Consider the following 6,837-nt stretch of genomic DNA (forward strand, 5'->3'; position numbering starts at 1 on the left):
CAATTTGTTGTCCATGCTTGAAACTATCCACTGAGAATCACAAATTACCCTCATAAATGAAGATTCTGATGATCTGATGACACCATGCGTACCCGAATAATAGTTAACAGTTGCTTTATCATGGTAACAATCATCCCACAGTCTATCAAGGACTTCCAAAAGATACTTGCAACCTTTGCGGCCATTACTTTTGTTCAAGAGAGACAAGAGATCAACTAGTTCCGGGGATTCCCAATCTTTGACAACTAACTCGGGAGATAACAAGTTGATATCATACTTTTCACAACGTGAAACAGAATAGAATTCAGCAATGCTCTTTTCAACTTGCACCACTTGAACAAAATCAGCTATTCCAATCTCTTGAAAAAATTCCCGCCACTCATTCAATCCGCATGCATAAAATTTTGATGCTGGATGTTTCAAGTAGGTACCATCAACCACAGGCCACAATATATCCAAGTTTTTGGTAAGCTTCTTCATGTTGACTTGGTTTCCAAATTCTTCACCGAAATGAATTGACCCCTCACCTAGCTGTTTCAACCCATAATTTGACAATATCAGAGCTTTGCTTCTTAACTCAGAAATAATGTAGTTCCTCTCATTATGACAAATATGACAGCCAGATCGTAGATGTGTCATCACAAAGCATAAGTAATCAACCATCAAACCCTCCTCTGTACCTCTAATCCTCGCCTCAAAGGCTGGTAATATATGAACTTTGATGATTTCATGTGCTGACAGCTTTTGAACGCCAATTGCACAAAGCATGTTTGTGAGGTCATCTACACAGGATTTTTCATCAACAGAAGACGCCAAAAGAAGGGAATGATCAATGGTTCGGAGATTTCCATATAGCATAGGAAATGCTTCAAATACATCACCAAGATCTAACCCAGAGGTGTCATGGTGCAACCATACTGCACCTTCATCTAAAGAGGTGAACTTACCATTTGACAGGGGAATAAAAGGGATCTTGTGAAGGTCATCTAAAAGAGTCTTATCTATACCTAACTCTACATTACCATGCCCAGAAGAACGGAATAGTATGTAAAGTTCAGTAATTATAGACGATAACCATGCAAATCCCATTGATTGCAGACAACCTTTCTTGTGACTCAATGAAGAAAGAATCTGCACCAAAGTCTTCGGCCCGTAGTCTTCAATGCCCAGTGACCTTGACAGAGAATCTGACAAAACTATATCTTTGTCCAAAAAACCCAAAGCAAGATGCTCCTGAAGCAATCCATCCTTAAGAAGAACCCTGATCTTTTCATTCCAGTTTCTTAAAACCTTGCAAGGAGGAACCCATTCTTCACCGTCTCCCTCAAGCAGCAAGCAATTTGTTGTTCTCAATCTAGATATAATAGAACGAGGAAGAGAAGAAAAGAATCCATGCACCTCCCCGACTAGAGGTACGAGCTGCATGTATGAGGACACAGCTTTACCCAGATTCTGGGCGAAAGAAGGAAGACTGCCAAAGGACCTCAAAGCATCCACAAACAAACCCGGAAATTCTGACAACAGCCACTGGTTCCAAGGACTATCCTCATCAACATCCTCCCTTGATGATGTAAGAATGAAATCCCCTTGTATAATAAATTTCAAACCATAAGTTCTTAGAGGAAGAAAAGCAAAAACGGGTTCTTGAATCATACATGATCTGTAAGTTCCATCTTCCATCATGTCAAGAGTGAATCCTATAGAAATCTCTGTTGTCTGAACGCCATCACGAAGATTGGCAGCCTTTAATTTCTCTGATGCCACAAACCAGGTCATACTATTTTCTCCACATGAAACCTTTATGATATTCTTGCTCACAACCTCTTTCCTCATGACCAAGAGAGAATCGTCAAGCATGTTTCTGTATACTATGCACTGGAGGCGATGTAGGAAGAGTAGTAATGACGGATGAAGGTCTGAAAACATAGGTTCAATGTGATTCACTGTCGTTCTTTCAGAATCAATGGCTCTGAAAGGAAGTGTAATGCAAGTGTTCCATCCTGCATCCTTTAGGTGTAAAGCACGGCCAGATAACATGCTGATAAGCGATTCCATATCATGAGGAGGTACAACAGTCGGTAAAATATATCCAATCTGACCCTCACTTATATCAAACTTGAAATGGAAACCATTTGAGTGGATCTCAGGAGCATCAGAAACCTGGAAAGTGGGTCCAAGCAAAAGCGTTAGAATGAATTATCTGAGAAAGAATTTGCTACGATTCGTGTATCACTTAGCTATATACATATGCCTTTCAAGCTGGCAAAGACATGTTTTGGAATAGAAATTCCAAGGCCATTTCTTAGCTTAGCATACTATAATCGTAAACTTAGTATAAGCTTGGATTGTACATACCCGAAACACTGACTTGAAGCCAATTCCTTTCTTCCCTATGTACCCACCAGATCCTTTCTTTGTAGATCGACCAACATCACACAGGGCCCGAATATTCTCAGGCATGAAGCCACACTCATTGTTTAAAACAACAATCCCGGTCTTTTGAAGAATGAATGTGAGTGTGGGTTCCACGTGTTCAGGGTACTTATTGTCATCAGCATTTTGAACCTGAAGCAACAATAGCGAGAGAGTAAGAGGATCACAAATGGAATGTCCATTAAATCTCTCCTGTCTACAGAAATAGTGATAAAGAGACCTACGATGTCAAACAGAGATAACAAACATTTTAATACTCATTAACCCTCCCCATTATAAGAATAAATGATAACGGATTCATCTACCAGTTGACAGCATAAAGTTATTACCGAATAGCCAATCATCTTGGACAGAGTAGAACTCGGTCATAGGAACAGACATATGCATAAGATTGCCCCAGTGAACCTAATTATAATGCTTGCAAGAAGATTATAAAAAAAGAAAGAAAGAAGGTAAGAGTTCTCACGAGTTCAAGAATGAAGTGTGAATCTTGAGAATACAATTCCTGGGACAAACACTGAAGTGCTCTTCCTAACCGAGCATGTTGTTTCTGCAGCATATTCATCTCAGTACCAGAAGAAGTTGCGTCCAGCCCAAATTCATCCTGTCTGATTGAATCAATAACAGAGACTGGATTATCATGAAACTCGGGTGCAGTCTGGGTGAAAGCCTCCCCAACAGAATCACATGAAGTACCAGCATCACCAACTGTGTGACAAGATTCATGAGGTTCATTTTTGTATTCGCACGACTTCTCTGATACGATCATGCATCGTTGTTCGGTCTGAATTAGGTCATCCAATTCTGTTTGCACAAAACCTGCGCCAGAATCTAAGTTTGACAAAGCATTCTCCACTACAGCTGAGTTCGGTAAAAATGATGAGGAAAACTTATGGTAATCACTAATCCACTCAACAATGCCTAGCAGCAACCCGACATCATGAAGCATAATGCGCTGCTCTGTGTGTTCGCATGCAGACAAAACACTTGTAGGAGCATCTTTAACAACAGAACGTAGTCCCGAAAGCAAGACATCAACAACTAGACTGCGAAATTCACCAGGTAAATACCCCAGACAATCAAGAAGAAACTTAGAGGCAGCATAGTTACTTTTAGCCACTTTAGTTCTCTGTTCTACTATCATTTTGTCCAAAGAAGTACTCGGCTTCACTGGCACATGCATGTGCACAACAGAATTCCTATCATTTAGCTCCACCTCCTCGGAATGGTTATCAAAAGAAACTTCAAATGCACGTTTTGCGTAGCATTTTAAAAGGGAAAATGGTAGATGTGTTCGTCCATTTAATGATATCAACGACAACAACTGTGCAGCCGTATGGTAAGCAGATCCTCGAAGAGCAGCCTCTAAGAACGAATCTGCTGTTGCAGAAGGATCTGTTCTAATGATCTTACCATCCCTTGTCGCTAGACACAACAGATCTTTTGAATTAATCTCATTTAAACAGCCCATAAGAGGACCAAACTGTGGGGCATACCTAAGATCCCAGTGACACCATGAATTCAAGTCTGACAACAATGGAACTCTAAGCAAAACATCTAAAACCTCTTTGGAAGCAACAGCATTAAGAATGCTGCTTCTTGCTTCAGTATCATTTCCCACTGTCAGAGATTCTTCCAGATGCTTACTGGTCAAAGAGTTTTCAGCTCCCAACAATGTTGCAGAAAAGAGGACACATTTAGAATAAGACTTCTTCTTAGCAATGATTTCAGTGAAATTTTCCTCTGAATCTCTTCCTACAACCTTAAAATTGATTGATGGAAACTGTTCTGCAAGCAGTCGAGCTACCATTTCTCTAGATATTACATTATCACCTGAAAATTCAGAAGCTTGTGAAAGCAAAAGGGTCAACAGATTCTCATTCACGTGGGCCTCCAGAGGAAATTCTTCCCGTAATTCTCTAGATAGAAACCTTTGAAGTTGTGTTGGTAGTAGTAACATATGTTTTTCCAAGAAAGTGAAAAACCCACCCCAACCAAGAGACTCAAAATTATGCACTTGAAATTGCTCTACCAACAAAACCTCGCAACTCTGTAGCTTCCTAAAGATACCAATGTGCTTCTCTCCAGAAAGATCATGCTCAAAATACAAGGAAAGTCTTCTGATAATTTCTTCAACAGTGTTACCTAATAGATAAAATTGATCAGATTGCAAAGTGTAAGAGAATTGACTAGCCCCAAAAGACTACCACAGAACCTTATTAGATAATGCATCTCAAGAAAACATTTCCCATTCTTTTATAGTTCCTTAATCGTATAACTTGGATAACTAAGGTACTATCATGATGCTACAGTGTAGCTTGACCATAATTTGAAAAAGTACTTGGCAACAAATAACCGAAATTAAACATGCAGAGAGCGCAAATGAAGATAGAGAATAAAAAAATACTCACTGTGTTTAGGAGGCATAACATGCTGAGTTTTGCTTAACTCACGGTTTTCACTTGGGTTAATTTCACCAACTTGATTTCCTGAGCCTGTATTAGTCGTGTCACTTAAGCTAGTCATTTGCAAATTATCATATATGCTATCCCACATTCCACGTCGTAATGAAGTTACCTGCCAATGTAGCATAAGAAAAAAATGAAGCAAAAATAAGAGACAATGGGTATAGGAAGCTCATCTTTAAGAAAATTAGAACCAATGCATGCAAGCAAATGAGAAAATATCAGTAGAACTGAAAATATCCTGCTTCAACATCTATGTCATACTAGATGTGTCGGAAAATATATGTTTCGTCCATACATTAATTATTACAATTAAACATAATATGAAATGCTTCCAGGGCAAGTTAGCTTTCAATTTAACAGATAATATTTTCACAGCACAAAACAGCACTCTGCATATTTCATTTAATATAGCAAATTGGTATCACTAAAGATGCTCATTCTATCGTATTTCAGTGAGAGGAAAGCATAGTCATATGTAGTAAATAGAAAATCACAGAACAAACTGATCTTGATTTGACAGAGAAAGGTAAAGCCAACCCACAGAAAAACATCTATACTGTTCCAAAAGTAACTTGAATGAAGCCCATAAGAGAGAGAGATAAAAGTCGATCTACACAAAACATTTGAACTCTTTCGCCAAACAATATGTGACACATTTCAATTTTCTAATCTATATCCTACACATTTTTCTTTATTTTTAACTGAACAAAACAAATTCATAATGAAGTAAACAAAATCAGTAGAAAAACTCCTTAACAAGGGGGTAAAATGAAGTTACTACTCAATTACGGCAAACATCTGCAACTTTCCTTCAGCAAAAGTAAATGAAATGAATTGATTGCAAAGAAAAAAAGAGATAAAATTGCTTGAAACAGCTTTCCCACTGCACCTAAAGGAATCTTGCAATATTGCGGTTTTATTTTCGTCTGATTGTCAAGAATAAACAAAGACAATTAAAGAAAGACAATGCAGACACTTCTCGAACATTGAACAAGATGCTTTTTGCACAAGGCACGAAACCAGGTAAAAATTTTTGAGATGCTACAAACTCTATGTTAAATTTCAGGTGTAAAAAAGGAATAGCAAGGAAATTTCATAATAGTAACATGAGATGTTGGAAGATTTTCATTAGTTCATTTAATAGGGAAACAAAGAGATGAAGTAGGGGCTGGAGGTGACAAGAGGGTAAAGTTTCGAATGATCCACAGTGTACAGTATTTTTTTATCCTTATTCAGCCTGCCTCAGTGACATTGTGATTTATCAAAGAGCAAAACTGAACTAGAGGAAGTTTATACATTTGCTGAACTCAACTCCAAGACTTTGCAACCGGGTGCTAAGTCTTAGTTCAGGAGCAGGGAGGCTTGAACTACACAGAAACAAAAAAAAGAGTACGAGAAAGAACAGAAAAACAACAAGAGCAAAACCAACATTAAACCAAGTAACTGTAGATGTATGAGCGGAAATCGTCTAGCTTTTAAATCCAGCAATACTTCCAGAATTTGAAAAGGAGATATAACAGAAAATAGTGAGCCTGTATTACACAGTGAAACTATCATATATCTTTTCAACTGGAAAAAAAGCAAAAAAAAGAGAGAAAAACAAAAAGGGTAAAGTAAAAAAAGTAAAACTGAGGAGTGGAGTAAAAAATGAGTTTGAATGTAAATTGCAAACGTGAAATAATCTCGCATCCTTCACTTTGAAATATATGAGTAGTTCACACAGAACTAGACACAATAACCACATCATTTTCCATCTTCAAAGTGACGGAAAACAACAGCTTTTTCTTTAATAAATATTTGATGGATGAAAAAAAAAAAAATCTTAAATGTAGTAGCCAAACATCCGTCTGTTCTAATCCAAATTGGGAGATAGGATAAAACAGCTATTTTGCAGAGAAAAAAAAATACATCCTTGGATGAGGACGTCAGATTAGGA

Source organism: Camelina sativa, chromosome 11 (genome assembly GCF_000633955.1).
Source record: "Camelina sativa cultivar DH55 chromosome 11, Cs, whole genome shotgun sequence".
In the NCBI taxonomy this organism is placed as follows: Eukaryota; Viridiplantae; Streptophyta; class Magnoliopsida; order Brassicales; family Brassicaceae; genus Camelina; species Camelina sativa.